An 18,016-nucleotide genomic window follows, 5' to 3' on the forward strand; every position below is an offset into this window, starting at 1 on the left:
GGAGGGGACGGAATTCAACGTTGTTCATCATCCCGGCCTGGTATGGCAGAAAACATGTTGCCAGATATCTTATCTGGAAATACAACGCATGCAGGTTGCACTGCAGAGCTAAGTTTACACAAGTCAGTGGAATGCTAGGACACATTTGCCTTTCACAACACTCAAGTGCAGGTATACCGTGACAAGAAGTAAGAAATGTAGCTCGTTACTGTTGAAATTGGCGAACACATGGGCGAGAATGCTTGTTCTTGCCAGTAATACTCTGTAGGGATAGGGATATCTTGAGTATCCATTTCTTATAAGGCAACATGCCGAACAACTGCCAGGGGTCCTGATAAGGACAGAGATGAGGTGACCCTGAGATCAGAGGTTACGTTCATGGGCAAAATAGAAAGGCTGATTAGTTAGTCTGTCTTCCTCTTTAAGACAAAGGTCAACATCACGGGCCATAAGAGGAGATCCAGAGAGCTGGGTGACATAGCTTAAATAAACAATAAAGAAATTGAATAGAATAATAAATAAACAAAACAATAAGATACAATTTTATTTTTAAGGCAGATTGAATGTATATTGCATATGCATTACTTTATGCATTTTCTCTGAATAAAGAAAATAACTTAAAATCATTTTAATCAACTTTTAATAAAAAAAAAGTAAGCTTTTTTGTGCTGCTGACGTTTAACTTTGAAACACATTTTTACACTTGCTCTTTAGGAAACCTTAAGGTCATGGGTCAATAACAAATAAAGCTTAAAGGGTAACTAAACCCCTGGTCAGAGCCTGACTCCACCCACTGGCAATATTTGAAAAATGCTGGAAAAGTGGGCAGAGCCCAACGGACGAACCGAGGGCGGGGCTGAGCGGGTGATTGACAGACCCGCAGTGACGCAGTGATTGACAGCTGCTGTCAGACTCGCTAAGATGGAGAGTGACGCAAGTAGCTTTGCAACAGAGCGGTCATTTAAAGTTGAGGACTTTTCTCACCTGAAGTGGAGGAATTGTCTGTGGACACAGAGCTAAAACCATATCAATTCGAGCCGCTAGCTCAAACTGCGGTGTCGCATCGCATTAACTCCCGCCTCGCGATCGGCATCCGACGATGCTAGCGAAGCAGCTGCGCAAGAGAGAATGGGTCCACTATCTGAGTGGATTATTATTACTATTGACCTACGTTAAGCATATTTTGCCGCTATGTGAAAAAAAATATCCAGCAAAACGCGCCGGCGGTTGTGGAGTCCATGCAGGAAGAGCAGCGTTTGGCACACAAGTGCATGTAAACACTGGCGCCTAATTTCCAAGTCTGGTGGGAAGTTATGCAGTCTAGCAGTGCTGTTGCAACCGGCAACACTACACCTACGTAACTTACCATCCTAACCACTGTACTAAACACAGATAAAGCTAATGCTAAAAATCTACACTATCCTAACTGATGCAATACTATGCTACTAACTAACTATGCTTCTAACAACACTAACAACTATGCTAAATAACTACCTAGGCTACACGAAATAATCTAAATAACTATAAATGCTATGCTAACTAGATGCTAAAATACGCTATCCTGATCGTTTTCAATAGCCTACTCGTAATTCCAATTTCCAGCTCCTGACTTGCTCTGGTGTTGACGGAACCAGATGCTTTTATACCAGGGGCTGCCAGGGGCGTGGTGAGCTCGCAGCGTCACAGAGTACCCTACGTCAGAGAGTACCCCTACTTCAGGAGATTCCGTTTAACCTGAAGGAGGGCAGCACTCAGACGTTTTTACACCATATATTTGAAAATTAAAACACTTTATACTCAAATGTTAAAAAAAGTACTCGAATCAATGAACAGCATTTATGAAGCTCCATTCGTACAGATCAATAACTAAAAAAAGTTGGTTTAGTGTTTAGTTACCCTTTAAAAAATATATTATTTTTAAACATATTTGGGTCACACTCACAAAAAATGTGTTTAAACAATTTCCAATTGTACACGCTGCTATGTGTTAGAAATAAACTAATTTAAGCCTTTCCAATTTAAACATCGAGCGCAAGACGCGAAAGAGAAGAGGAGATTTGTGCACTTATCCGAAGCGCGCAGACAGAAGTGCATCGTACAGAACACAAATATTGAATTATCTTTCAAGTGTTTTAAATAGTTTTCTTAGTCTGTTCATTTGTGCGGACGGTTGAGCCACCTGACATTTTTGGGGTTTAAGATACTACATTTTTTTAATAATAAGTATAACTAAATGTACTGAGGATAAATTCAAACTAAATATGTTTTATAGAATAACTTGATACATGTCACAGATTTATCCAATTATTTTAAAAGGATATAAAGCACTTGGACACAAAAATATGCAGGTCATGTCATTGACCCCCATATGAAAAACATTTTAAAATCATTGCGAAATCAAAATTTGCATTGCTTGCAAATATATAAAGACTATTAAATATATCTTCCAGCTGTAGTGATTTATGTAGAAATGTTTCATACGGAGAGTACTGAATCAATGCTATATTTATATTTGTAATAACCTTTCAGATCAATGTAATTCTATTTCCACAAGACTCCGAACTCCATTCCAAGCCCTTTAAACTTATTTCACAGGGACTCTTTGCTTTGTGCTGGAGAAAATAGGTCACATATAGTCTTCCACTTTTTCACTGGACAAAAGAAAAGTTCAGCTGAGTTTTATCACATAACTCAGCAGAGACCACCTTCATTAACCCCAGCGAAGAGAGATCAAGCTCTCATATTGCCAGATGTGCTTTGGAGCCCTTATCAGCCAGCATGTATGTGAGACAGGCTGATCTTAATTAAATACTGCTCCTATCCAAAGGCTATGCAGCGCACTCGTTTTTACTCCCTTCACTGCTGCCTTTTCCCATTCAGGGAGGAGATTATTTCAGCGGCTAATGGCGGAGGACTCTAAAAATCCCTTGCCTTATTAAGTAACATATTGTGCCTCATGCTATCTTAAGCAAATGGTTTCACTGGAACTCGCTAGAATTCGAAGCTGAGACCTAACACCACGGCTTTGGTCGTGACGGGTTGCCTCATTTTGGAGCCACGTTTAGTCGCAAATACTAGTTATCACAATTCTCAGTTTAGACTCATCAATATCACCAGTCATCTGCATGTTAATGTTTTTCTTTTTAATGCATTTTAAAATATTCTGTAGTAAGGCTGTGAATTGGACATTAATTTAGTAAATCTCATTTGATTAAGTAATGAAAAACTACATTTTCTGTTCACAGGAGGACACGTGCATGCATTCACAAATAGCTGGATGGATTGCAGAATACTGTAACAGAAGATGCTTTTTTAACTGCTTAACTACTTCAAGTTGAACTACTTTCAACTTCTACACAATGTCTTAAATGCAACTATAAATGGCATGAGAAGCTGACAAACAACAAAAAGACAGTACTTTAGACCATCAATTTTATAACATCGCAGACCAAATACAACTAGTGTAAACTGCTCAAGTCTACCACAGACAGACACATCAATTGCAAAATATTACTGTGAACTGTTGACAGTGAATGGTTTATGTTCACTGATATGGAAATAGAACAAACAATATTGTGTAATATATATATTCAATGTTTTTGTCTGTTATTAAATTAACTTGACTTTTTTTTTTTTTTTTTTTTATATGTGCTATACACACTGTGTGTATGTATATGTGTGTATATATATATATATATATTAGTTTTCAGAAAAAAAAAGTTACTATGTTAACTATTAGCCAAAAAAAAAAAAAAAAAGAGATCACATTAATTCATTTTGGTTTTACAGTTATAATAACTGTGGAATTTGAGGAAACTGTGGTACATTTTTCACTGGTACTCAATTTTTCCAATATAGTCTGGCCCGACAGAGTTCAATGTAAATAACAAGCTAGTGTAAAAATAGATTTTTTTTTGTGCTCTGGAAAAGGTTCTTGTGTTGGCCTACAGTGTGTGTTTTGTGTCTTTCACATACCTTCCAGCCTGCAAACTGCCTGTCTAACCCTCGCCCGACCTTCAGCCGAAAGAGAGGCAAACATGGTTGACCTGCCACTAAACTTTCCCCGGCTGGATGATAAGCACTTGTTTAATTATATTCATCTACATGGATCTGACATTGTTCCAGGATGATGTCAGAGCTCAGCAAGGTTAGCGGGAGCTGAAAGTGGATGGGAATGTTAAAGCCACCCACTGCAGCACTTTGCAGGCAGCAACTTTATTTTTTGCTTTGTTCCACGAGCTCAGAGGGCAGCTTCACTATCCGCTGTTACCGAGGTCATACAAGGGCATCTGCCGAATACAGGCAAACCAGTTGGGAACAGTGTGGAAGATGGTGTTAGAGAAATAAATGTCACTCAAACGAGAAATAAGACAGCTATACGTGCTAATAGTTTGTTGGATGCTAGCCCACCAAATAATCTTTGCGAAATTAACATAATTTTGGTTTTATACACTATAAAGGCCTGATATACTCACAGCAAAGTTATTTTTCGTTCTTTTCTTTTAGGGGTAAAAATAAGTTTGAAAGCAGTGAGCAGTGGTATACCATTAGCAAACATCCCAATGGCGCCTACACTGCCGCAAGTGGCGTTTAGGTGTAACAATGAGCCGTGCGATTTCCTTTCAATAAATAAATAACCACACAGCAAAAATGACAGCGGTGACAAAACAGCCATTAAGAAAGCATCCGATGATAGGGATGTGGATATGTTTGCTTTAATTCGGAACTCCAATAAAGTCACATCATGTTTATTGTAGCACTTTTTACAATAGAAGCAGCATTGCAGTATTAAACAAAACAAAAAGAGTGAGTAAGTGTAGCTTTCAACTAAAATTACAACTTTATAAACTTTACTATAAAGCAGCGTGTTTTTACTCGCGGACGTCTGACCTCGACGAACTGAAAAGAAGAAATTAACCAGAGAAATTTCTGCTTCAAAGGAGGCGGAGCCACAAACCACACCTACCCATTACGCAATCACTAGACCAATGATAGTTCAAAGGTGTTTACCAGCCAGAGGAAAGTTTTCTGACTTTGGCAAGCGGTTTCAAACTCCCAAAACAAACTTCATTTTGGCCTGATTTTGTTCAAAATGAAGTCACACCAGTTAGTTCTTCGACTTTGCTTCTAAGTTGGGGACTTAATAGTATCGTTTTTAGTGTTGTTACTTTCAAGCTTCACATTTGTTAAAAATTGCACAATTTTAGTGATTGCTATCACATTTTAAGGAACTATATTTTTCAAATAACACAACAGATATCTTTTTTTTTTCCGAAACGAGTCATGTTGGCATGCATTGATGACATGCGAATGTTTTCATGACAACAGCAGGTCTTGTGAAGTGATCACTCAAAGGCAGGTCAATTCCCTTTGATAGATAGGTTTACGTGTGTGCACCTCAGGAGGGGAAGAGTACGCAGGGCTGCTATAAAACATCTTTAATGGCTGAACCCGGTGCTGCTCCAGTCTTCATCTCATTTACAGGCAACTTGGATGTTTTATCACCTTCAGCTCTCCTTGCTGGCCTCGCCACCCACACGAACCGAGCGGGCGGATGGTGGATGAGCAGACCCGAGCGCCAATTAGATCAGTGCCCTTATTTACGCCATTCAAATGTTTTCAGGTCAGCTCTAATCTCCTCCTAATCAGCGAGGTCAAACCACAAAAAAGATCATATCTTTTCAAAAAACAGGCCAGCTAAATCAGAGACGTCTAGCTATGAATGTCAGACAAACCACAGTTACATAAACAACAAAATGACACATAAAACCTGAAAATTGTCAGCCTGCGGTGCATAAAATGGAGGTTAACTGAAGCATATGTGAAATTGTGTCACTGCAGTTGACCGTAGTTGAGGTCTGGTTTGCACAGGGTCACGTCGACGTGCATCAAACGGGTATTAAGGTCGTAACTGTCGTTTTAGATTATCACAAATCCCCTTAGATTCACTTTGAAAACAGATCGATTTGCCTGTAAGTGGACTCCTAATACAAGTTATCCTATCTTATGTAACACATATTGTGCTAGTGAGATCACAGGACTAGAACCCAGTCATTTGTGTGACAAAATGTAGATGTTTACACGGACACAAAAAAAAAACTACTACGTACAGATTAAAACAATAAGGTTCTGCTATCAGCAAGATTTAACAATCCAACAAGTGGCCTCCATTTTATGCACTTTGGCCCAAATAATTCTACCCTAGCGTAGCAGTTCTGATTCTGTGTTCTAGTTCCTTTCTGCTGATGCCACAAATGAACACAGTACAGCAAAAAAAATTACCATGAGGTCGGTGGTAAGAACAATCACATCAGTCTGCCCTTCTAGTATGGGGAAGAAAGGACCAAATCCATCCTTTTTAAAGCATTTTTAATAGCGGGTTTTAGAAAATCCTCTTTCCGTATTTTAGGGCAAAACTTTTGTGGTGGGATACATCATAAAACACATTTAGGTCATATTAATTTGTCTTGGGGCAAGGGCATTAAAATAGCCAGCCTCTCATCATGCAGGGAGGACTTGTCTGCCCAATATTGAGCTTATTTAACTACCAGTATGAGCTTTTTGATTGTTGATTCATAATTTTTACATTTGGTCAGCCCAACCCTGAATATGTAGATACGTTCTTCTAAGAAATCCAATGATATACATGAATAACATTTATGAAAAAATGCATGCTAATGCTAAATTAGCCCATGTGAATGATTAAACAAAATATGTTTATTTCACACACAAAATAATGAAGAGGTCAGTAGATTATAAAAAAGAAACTACTATATGGCTGTACATAATATCTAAAAGATTATATACAATTATTATAATAATGATCATTATTTACATATATTCATAATATGCATGATAACTAAATATAGATCTTTTTAATGATTTTGAAAGTCTAATGATGCTCAGCAAGACTGCATTTATTTGATCAGAAATGCAGTAAAAACAGTAATATTGTGAAATAATGCTACAATTTAAAAATTCTATTTTAATATATTTTGAAATGTCATTTATTCATGTGATGAATAAGAAGAAGCTATTACTCCAGTCTTCAATATCAATGTTGAAAACAGATGTGCGGTTTAATATATTTCGGGAAACTATACTCTGTGTATCATAGGGATTCTAAGATTAATACAAATTCCAAAAGGACTGCCTTTGTAAAATAAAAAGTCTTTACTGTCACTTTGAACAAGAAAAATCATCCGCACCTCAAACTTTTGAATGGATGTGTATGTATATTACCCACCTCAAATGAAAATAATGATCACTTTCACCACAGTTCATCTTAAATTGCATAACACCTTGATCTTACTTGAGGCTGTTTCCTTCCACAAATAAACAAATCATGTGTTCAGGTCATCTGACACACAGAGCTTTCTTCCCGGAGCCTTGTTTTCACCTCAGCTCCAGAGAGATCATTGTTCACAATTAACTCAAATCACTGGTCGAGGGAAGATCATGTGTCCTGACCTGACAAAACAGCTTATTAAACCGTGCTTGACCTTGGTGTGACTCCTAAAGTGGATGTCAACCTTGAACCGCGAATGACATGCTAGCGACAAACGGCCTTGATCCACTCAACAGAGCAAGCTGGATCAGATTTCGGCCCCCATTATTAAAGATGCCCACTAAAAATACAAGAACGAACAGTAAAGTGCTGTTCCAAAGCGGTCTGGGTGATAATTATCTCAGCCTGGTGGGAAACAATCTGGCCCTCTGGGTCAGGTCTAAGGCCATGCGCAAAGGTGACGATAGCGTCATCCTAAACGGTTTGACCAAGACATGTCCGCCCCTTCAAGGTCTTGGAAACCTGCTCTCTTTAGTATGCGACTATGCGCTACTTGGGGGAAGGGTAATGTTCTGATTTACTGATGACTATCAAATGGAAAAACAGCTGCCTCTTTGTGATGAATGAGGTGACACTTTTTGTTCAAAGCGCAAAGGCGGCAATAAAACCTTTAAAAAAAACAAAAAAAGCACACATGACCACAACAAAAAGACGACATCTCTCACCTCAAAAGCATCAAGAATTAACATATCAAAGCGGCATGTTGAAAACACAGAACTGTAATGTTTACCCAGCTGTCCCTGGTGCTTCTGTCTCTCCAACGCCGCAGATTCCTTCCACAGTCTAAACACGGAGGGGCAACCAGACTACTCCAAAAAAATGTGCCATGACCTGAACTCAACAAAACCGCATCCCCTGGGTAACGGCATGAACTACACACCCAAAACGTGTAGTGAAGGGGTGAAGGCCTGCTGTTGCTCGGTAACAGATTAGTCCAGTTTATGCTTTAGTGGGGTGGATCTGCTGCCCATCACCACTCGCTCTCTGCCAAATCATGGCCAGAGGACTTTCCAGACACTCACGCTAAATAGCCCTTGACCATGAACTCTCTGACTGTTCAAACATGTTCAGAAACCTTGAACACATCTCTGTGATGCCGATACAACCCCAGAGCTTGTCTGTAACATCTTACAGCAACAATCTATCTTTGGTTTCAGCCACCTTTAGAAAAAACTGAGAGGAGCATACAAGAAAATATTAAATGTCTTTAAGTTTAAAGAACATATTATTTGGCTGAACATGGTGTTCCCTCTTATTCTTAACGCCTTTGGTATTAAGAGGTTCATTTACTAGCTGTAGAGACCCATTTGATAGAGTAACCATTAAGAAATAAAGCAGAATAAAATAAAAAAGTCTCCATACTCTGTGCCGAAGGCTCAAAGTTGTCAAAGTAACAGTATATATCAGAGAATACATAGGCTAACTACATTGGGCGTAAACCTTGTATTTCCATATTAATTTTTCATAAATAATTACTATCGGTTACTTCTATTTTTACTCAAGAAATATACAGTATAAAGGCTACATTGAGAGCAAAGAAAAGTGTCTTAGTCTATCATTTGTTATCGAGTCATTGCCAATACTGCCTTAAATAGCCTGTGTATACTTGACAGTAAAAAACTGAGTGCCCATATAGCTACAGTAAACGTTATAACCCAAATGTTGCTGAAAACGTAACGCGATGAATGCACATACTACGTCAGATGCAGCCCTTCTAATGATGGACAAAAAACAAATTCACTGGCCAAAAATACATTTGACATTTTTAATAACATAATGTTAATTAATAACATAATAAAATACAAAGTTCTGTCGTGAATCTCTAAATGGTGCAGGCTGATAGGTCCTTAACTCAATTGTTAAGTGATCACATCGTTATCTACATAGCGCAGCTGATTGGTTGCAGTGGCACCAGCAGCCAATGAGCTTGCTGCTCAGCATTCAAATACTTGGCATTGTTTGCAGCATGCCTCAGAAACCCTCCACCGTCCCCAGCTCCACCTGTATAGAGCTGCTACGGGGTTATTTCATGTATTTTATATGTGCAGCAGCAGCATGTCTGTGAATGTATTGGCAGAACCAAGTCTCCGTACTTGCTCTACAGCAGCAGCGTAGCAGATCCATTCCGCCAAGACCAAATACAATAACATTGTCATATCCATTACCATGCCAATCTCTCCGAGAGTTGTCATGACAGAAATATAGTTATTTCAGCACTATATATAGTTTAAATGATACTTTTCTCATTATGTAGACTATTGAGCTGTAGACATTTGAGTTAAAAAGTCTCAAGAGTAATGCATTAAAACATGATTAGCAACATTTGAAATTGTTAAAATATGATAATAAAATAAAGTACATAAGCACAGTATATACAGTATATACAGCCTGATTAAAAAAAATATTGCAGTATAAACACTACAGAAAAATATCTACCAGTTGACATATTTCCATGGTGACAAATAATATATCAAACCACCCTGCTGTAATCCAAACTCTAAAAAGCCCAACATTCAGTAAAAGAGCAGACGGTAATACCCAGCGTTTGTATTCAAATTGGTGGCGCAATAATCTTTTCTCACCATATGTTATAGATTACCTGGTAATGAATTCTGTTTAATTAACTCTTAAGAAACACCTCGAAGGTCTAAGTTCAAGCTGTGCATTATTTTCTTGATCTGCTCGGCATAGAGCCGTCTTTGTCTCGGCAGGCAACCATTGGATTAGATTTTCCTGACAACATCTAGCAAGCATGACCTCATATCTTATCGAATTGGGTACACAAAAAAAGCAGCTGGTGAAATCACTCATGTCGTAATGCCACCAGAGCTCCATGAAAAGACTTTACTTTCACAGTACCTGGCGGAAACCAGTCTCGGACACATAAGACAATGCCACAACAAGTCTGATCGCCTAACTGTTATGGTCCTAAAATGTGTATACTGTGACTCTCACACCCAACCAGGTTTCATGTGCCCCTCAATGTGACAATAAATCCATTACCTCTGCCTCACATCCATTGCACATGCTGCTCTCCTCTCTTGCAATATATCAATCTTCTCAGTCATTCATAAATTCTAAAAATCCCCTTTTAGTTAATTGCTGAACCAATTTAATTTCTAAAAAAGCCCTCCGAAGAGCAAGTCATAATGAAGTAGGGATACATCCACCGACTCCCTCTGACTGTTTGCGCTTGCTGGTGTGAGTGGATGAACAGTGAAAGATGCTTGCATTAAAGCCATATAATTATGTGTGGGTGAAGCACTCTATGGCTCGGCTTATTGTAGCAGACACAATGCCCTTGCCTGAGCTCTGTAGGCTCCAGAAAGGACAGGCGGCTAAGAAGTTGTGAAGGACAATCCCCCCTAATAGGACAGCACTGCGGCGGCCTTGGACTCTGAATTCTCTGCTCGACGGGGGACATACATCAATCCGTCAGCCCAGCCACAGACAGCCCTGTAACCTTCAAAAGTCTCAGGATCGGTGAGGAATGATTGGCATTCGAGTGAGCCACTTTTCTCAGTGGGATTTGCTTCATATAACCCAGAGTGGTTAAATTAAGACACCATTGAATAACAGTCTTAAGTCCAATTTAACTATTGCCCCTACTGCGTCCTCTCAAGCCTTCAATTATGCTGATCCTGCCACATGGTGACCTACGAAAACCTTTATCCCTACAGCCATTAAAGCTGTCTAGAGACATAGACGCAGGAGCCAGGGCAATACATGTTAGAAATGATCGGCTCACCCCGCCATCCTCGTTCAAAACTGACCAAGAACGTAATGGCTACAGTACAGGGCTAAAATATAGTGGTTTTGGTGAATATTTGCAGAATCAGCCAATATCCAAACCAACTAAAAGACTGGTTTGAAAGTTTCAAAGGTCACTATGACATTTACTGTAGTAAGTTATAAGCAGCCCCAGAAAGAATCTGCAGACAATTTTCACATGCTGTGATATGGATTTAAATATGGTTATATCGAGCCTTTATTGGTAGCTGACATGAAATACTTCCGGGACGTTGACATTGTGAAATGCTAAACTACTTCTAGAATTCTAAAAGTCACAATGAAACAGAAGTGATGATATTTTTCTTTTGTACTGTGATGTATATCTGAGTGAAACGGATTATCGAAAAAGAAAAAATGTTGGAAAGTGACTTGGTTGTTGATTGGATTTTGAGATGTGGGCATTGCACTGAAAAATGAATGCATTTGTAAAGATGCATTTAGTAAAAAGATAGGTTGAATTTTCTTTTCATGCCAACTTTAAAAACAGAATTTTGCAACTTATTAAATAACTATATTAAAAATGTGTGAGTGGTCACACATTTGAAAAATTGTTTCAACCACAGATGATAGTAATGAGGCCAAAGTTCTGTAGATCACCTTTAGAAGAAATGGTGACCACCAGTCACAGCATAAAATAAAAAATAAAATAGAAAAAAACCTTGGTCCCACTTTATATTAAGTGGCTTTAAGTACTATGTACTTACATAGACAAATAAGTACAATGTACTTATTGTGTTCATATTGTATTGTAAAATACTTTTTCTGCTATTGAGGAGTGATACGGGTAAGGTTAGGGACAGGTGTGCTGGTATGGGTAGGTTTAAGGTGTAAGGGACAGGTCAACAGTAAATGTAATTACATAAATTAATTACCGCTGTAATTACAAGCAGGTATTTTTAAAATATAAGTACAATGTAAAAACATATGAACACAATCAGTCCATTGTATCAAATTATTAATTTCAATGTTAGTACATAGTACGGTAGTTAAAGCCACTTAATATAAACTACCCATGTCAGAAAATGTGACCCAAAAATTGTATACATATTAAGGGGCGAGGCATGTGTAGAATTTTATGAATGACTGGCATTCCAATTCTACAGAAATCTGTGGAACGTTCTGTGGGCACATATTCCATGTGGGCTTGGTTATAAAATTTCACAGGAATCTGTAAATAAAAAAGTATATTATGGACTGAGATATTATATAAACAGATTTAAAAAAAAAAATCTAAAAACCTTCACAAACAGCGTTGGCTACCAACCCGTTAAGTTTGGCTTAACGGGTTTAACGGAGTCTATGCATGTGAAGTTAAGGATAGTTGCACATGTGCCATAAATCGCATACCTAATATTGGCTCACTCTATAAAAACATCACTGATACACATCGCTTGCCTCGGGCTGACATTTCTATTCTACAGATGGAAAAATCATTTCTGTGGTGTACTGCTGATAGATGAGCTGGCACACGGAGACATGATTTAAGATGCTTCTTTCCTTTTGCCCTCCACTTTTGCTTACGCCATTAGTTTAATACGGGACTCTTTGCTTGCATTTGTCTTTTTTTTACCACCCCCCTCCTCATGGACCACAACACAAGCCAATTTAAGAGGCACTGTAAATGTATTTTCTTAAAAGCTGGTGCGCTGAGATCGCATTGATCCCTGATGTTTACAAGATCACGTTCAGCCGGTTGTCTCTTCAACAAGCCGTTGCTTGCATGCATACCTCTCTTCCTGATTTATCTGACCCTGATCTCACAGTGAGCCGGCTGTAATTTTTTTCTCGCAAACTATGAATAATGTACTTCAATCTCCATTATGGTCAATCAATTATGGGTTATGATTGAGGGGCGTGGTGACCTCCTGTCTGGTAGATGATCCTGCCATTATCTCATGAACAATGAACCCCTTCCAGCCATCCATACGCGCACACACACACACACAAACACAAACCATTTCACTTCATCCCTCCATTTCCTCATCCTGGATATCTTTCCACATGATCAGATGGCATTTACTGTTCCGCCCTGTGCAAAACGACAGGAGTATTTCTGTCTCTCTATGCCAACTGCATACTCTATCAAAGCCAAGTTACCTGAGCTTCGAATTCGGAATTCAATTTGTAATATGATGAACTGACATCATAATATTATTCAGAACAACAAAAAAGCAAAGCAAGAGTTGGCAAACACCGTAGGACTGTGAGCATCATGTAGGAGTCCAACCAAATACAGAAGAAAACCACAGGCACTTCTATCATGCATAATCAAAAACATTAACTTTTAGAGATCCATATATTTTGACTAGTGTATGTCCATGACTATAACTGTCTAATTGGCCAGCAGCCATATCACCCTGTAACCCAAGACTGGTTTCCCACTGAAGCTAAGCGGGGCTGAGCCTGGTTAGTACTTGGATGGGAGACCTTCTGGGAAAACCAGGTTGCTGCTGGTAGAGGTGTTAGTGAGGCCAGTAGGGGGCGCTCACCCTGTGGTCTGTGTGAGTCCTAACACCCCAGTGTAGTGACAGGGACACTATACTGACAAAGAGCGCCGTCCTTCGGATGAGACGTTAAACCGAGGCCCTGACTCTCTGTGGTCATTAAAAATCCCAGGATGTCCTTCGAAAAAGAGTAGGGGTGTAACCCCGGTGTCCTGGCCAAATTTGCCCCTTGGCCTCTGTCCATCATGGCCTCCTAATCATCCTCATATATATACTGATTGGCTTCATCACTGTCTCCTCTCCACCAGTAAGCTGGTGTGTGGTGGGCGTTCTGGCGCAGTATGGCTGCCGTCGCATCATCCAGGTGGATGCTGCACATTGGTGGTGGTTGAGGAGATTCCCCCCTTCTATGTAAAGCGCTTTGAGTGTCCAGAAAGGCGCTATATAAATGTAATGAATTATTATTATTATTATTATTATGAATTCACTAACAGGAATGTTGAATAAATAGTTCACATAAATTAAAATGTTATCATCATTTACTCGCTCTCAAATCTCCAATCGTTCCAAACCTGTACGACTTTCTCTTCTGTGAACCCAAAAAGAGGAGGGCTGGATATCGACAAAAATTGTACAATTTCATTTGATTTCGATTCACAAGCTTGTGATTCGATTCCGATTCGAAAAGATAGCGATTGTTTTGGATACATCACGTATAAAATAAAAATCTCTCAACTAATGATGTAAACTAGTTGGTACTACATTACTATAATATTGAAGGTTAAAATTAAGTGATTTGTATACAAACACTTAAATTACACACAAAGAAGTTTGTATAATAATAAAGTTAAAATACTAACTTAATTATTGCAAAATTATGTTTCTCCTCCAATTGATTAGGGAAATATAAACATTTAAATGATGGCGGTCTTAAAAACTTGACAGATTTATTTAAACATTTATTATTCTTTTACTATTCTTCAATATTTAATGTATATGTAATATGATGCATATTTACCTAAATGTTCCTCTCTATAGATCATTTTTCTAGCTGAGTAATGAGTTTATGGTCAATGAACTGCTTTTCTGAGGTAAATGTAACATTACGTGACACTGTTTACGTTTATTGACGTCTTTCCGCATTCAAGCACTGATTTAGCGATTACATGAGACATTTCGTTAAGTTTTTTTTTAACATACCTTCTAATGTTCATTCATGTTTATTCCGTGCTGTAACTAGTAAAGCAAAAGAGATGATTAGTTCATGTGTTTCGTGCTGCTGCTCCGTTTGATCTGAGGTGCTACAAGCCATCAGTCACACCACATTAAAATGTCGTAATAAAATTGACAGAATTTGAAAAACTTATTTTCATATCAAAAGTAACAAAGCTTATAGTGATTTATTGGATGGGAGGCACTACCATTCATTCATCAACTGAAAACAGCATAGACTAAAAGATTGATCATTGGGATTTTTATAGATGTCAGTTGATTAGTCGTTGATCAGTCATTCGATTAGAATTCGATTCGAGAATTCTTTTTACCCAGCCATAAAAATGTATTATACTATATTTGTTTTCCATACAATGAAAGAAATAGGGTCAGGAACAACATGTGATGCTACTGACTCATATGGGTGGGGGGGGGGGGGGGGGGGGGGGGACTTATTTTGTGTTCCACGGAAAAAAAGAAAGTCATAAAAGTTTGGAACAAAACAATGGTAAATAAATGTTGGAATTTTTATTCTGTGGGTGAACTATCCCTTTTAATAATAAGAAATGCTACATGAAGTCATTCATTTACAAATATGGAAAACATGAGTTGAAACTGAGTCCACAAATATTACTATTAACTGGCTGTTATCACTATCCTAGATATCCACTTTTCTTAATCTAGACTTCAGTGACAAGATTGTTTACAAAAGCTTACTTCACAGCTCTTTTAGAAAGCCTAAGAGCTTTAATTTTAAACAGAACCACACTATAAACAAATTACGCTTTAACATAATGTGAGTGGGTAGTCAGGTTTTTGGGTTACATGTAATTGTAATCTTAAGCGGGCTGTTCCACCCAACATTTGGGACTTTTTTAAACCAGAATAAACAGAGTAAATTCTGATGTAAAAAAAAGAGAACCAGCTCAGTGGTTTTGATTTAGTCATGCTCAATACAAAAATAAAAATCAACAACTGCCCACATACAGGGAATTGTGTGCTTAAAAAAGAGACAGTGGCATTACAGCACATTATTCAGTGCAGCTTAGCTAATGACACAACACCATGCTCATTCAGTGCTGTCTAATGTCATAAGGTATTTTTATCCTAAAAAAAAACTATGAGTCAACCCACTGAACATTATATACTTCAGGTCCTGTTATTATCCACAGCTCCACACTGGATTGAGAAATGCAACAAAAGCCAGAGGCATAAATATATAATAAATAAGGGTGCACTCAGTAACTTCATACTGACACCTATTGGCCTGGAGGCATGTAATATGTTTACTAACTGCTGCCACTATGCACCAAATCTGTTTATCTTTTTTTCTGTCCCATTAACTACACGAATACATATGATGCATAATAACGCAACTAACAGACTGTTGCCATTTCTCTCTGAAAAAAAGGCATATAGTAGTGTTTTTCTTGAAATGCATATGCTTGTAAACCACCAACATTTAAAAAATGTAATATAATGTTTAAAAAAAAATAATAATAGTACGCAATTGCACAAAATTATCAATTGCATGACCCATTTGGTCATGTGATATCAACATGTCTGCGCGCATAAGGGGGCGACCACCTCCACATAGAATAAAAATAACGACGGCTGGAGTCTCAAATTACTCTAGGGTAATTGCTATTTCTCAAAAGTGCCGTTTACTTTGTAAACTTCCCTACATGCTCAAAAATGAATATGTGAATAATGTGATGTTCTTTATACAAAACGCATAGCCTATGTCTGCAACACTGAACTTAAAACAATATTATTTTTAGGTAGCATAAACACTGAATTTCAGGATAAAGATTTATAGCATGCGCCATGCGAGATAATTTCTTGTTTCTTAATGCAAGAAGCACGTTAAAGATTTCACACAAGCACTTGAAGAGTCTCGGTTAGACTAAACATAAACTATGGTAGCCTAAGCATGGTGCTGCTAAAACCATCCTCTTATCACAACCACAGTAACAATGTATCTAGTGCTTTAACTGAGCTCGGCTACTATTAGCACAACAACACTCTTTTATATCACATTTCACGTGCTTGCCGGTGCACCCTCTATAATGTACATGTGTAAGTTATATTATGATATAGGGTGCGTATCCTTGTCGCTTTCATGTAATTGTTTGATCACATGCATTTGTTAAAATAACCGCACACATTATACGTGCATGCCTGCATGTAAACATTCAATGAAATAAATGAAGACTCAAAATGGAAACGTCAGCTCCCACCACCCTATATATCCTCTGCTTACATATACGCACAAGCCATTAAAATACATAGCGGTTTCTGGATTTGCTGCTAATGCATTGATGAACAAACGAATAAATAAACCAGAAATCTTATTTTCACACCAAGCCTTACCTGTTCGGATGAAGAGAATCCAGTTGAAAATTATGCTGCATTTAGGGAGGCGCGCATATGATATTTCTCTCTACGAACAATTCAGATGTAGGAAAACGGAAAGATGACTGGGGCTGACAGCGTCTATTCTCCACATGCGCGGTTTTCTTCTGCTCTTGAGTCCTGCAGTCAGTCGCTTGACTGAATTGTTTATTCAATGTATCCCCGGCACTCTGCAATGCCATGTTCACTCCTCCTACCCTCCTCATGGACGCTAGTGAGATCCGATTCGAGAACGAATCGTTCTTGTAAAGATTCAGTCGAACCGATTCGCAAAGAGTGAGTACATTTAACATAAAATAAAAATACACTAGTAAACACATTTCCACCAAAACTCAATAATTTCCATTAACAATATAATAAAATATCTCAGGATAGCTATTGCTTTTAAAGAAAGCAAAACCAGTCAGAGCAAACTAAAAAATAGACTGGAAAAGCTAGAAACAAGCTTAAAACAAAAAGCCATGTTTTCCATGTGATCACCATGGGAAACTCTGTGGGATATGTGGCATGTAAACACAATAAACATGTGATACATAAAATATAATTAATCATAAATTTGGCTATACCCGTATTTAACTGTATTTTACAACAATAAAAAAACAAAGTGTAGAAACAAAGACTTTTGAGTAATGATTCAAATGAATTGAATCGTTTAATCAGCTCAGTAAAACGAATCACCCGTGCGAATCGAATCGCTAAAATGAATCGGATTTCCCTATGCTGATGGACGCCACCCTTAAAGCCACAGCTTAAATATCTGTCCTCTTCCTAACCCTGGGCTAAGATTGATCTATCTATCTATCTA

General features: G+C 38.1%; 1 protein-coding gene across 1 annotated transcript in view; it reads right to left on the minus strand.

The window, feature by feature from the left end:
- nrip1a (nuclear receptor interacting protein 1a) overlaps nucleotides 1–17,439 on the minus strand; it is a 35,519-nt gene extending 18,080 nt beyond the window's left edge. The window contains exon 1 of the mRNA XM_079609203.1: nucleotides 17,170–17,439. The gene's annotated coding sequence lies outside the window, so the exon portion shown is untranslated. The remainder of the gene's footprint in view (nucleotides 1–17,169) is intronic.
- Nucleotides 17,440–18,016: the final 577 nt, after the last annotated feature.

The sequence above is a fragment of the Phoxinus phoxinus genome (assembly GCF_949152265.1).
Source record: "Phoxinus phoxinus genome assembly, chromosome: 4".
Lineage (NCBI taxonomy): Eukaryota > Metazoa > Chordata > Actinopteri > Cypriniformes > Leuciscidae > Phoxinus > Phoxinus phoxinus.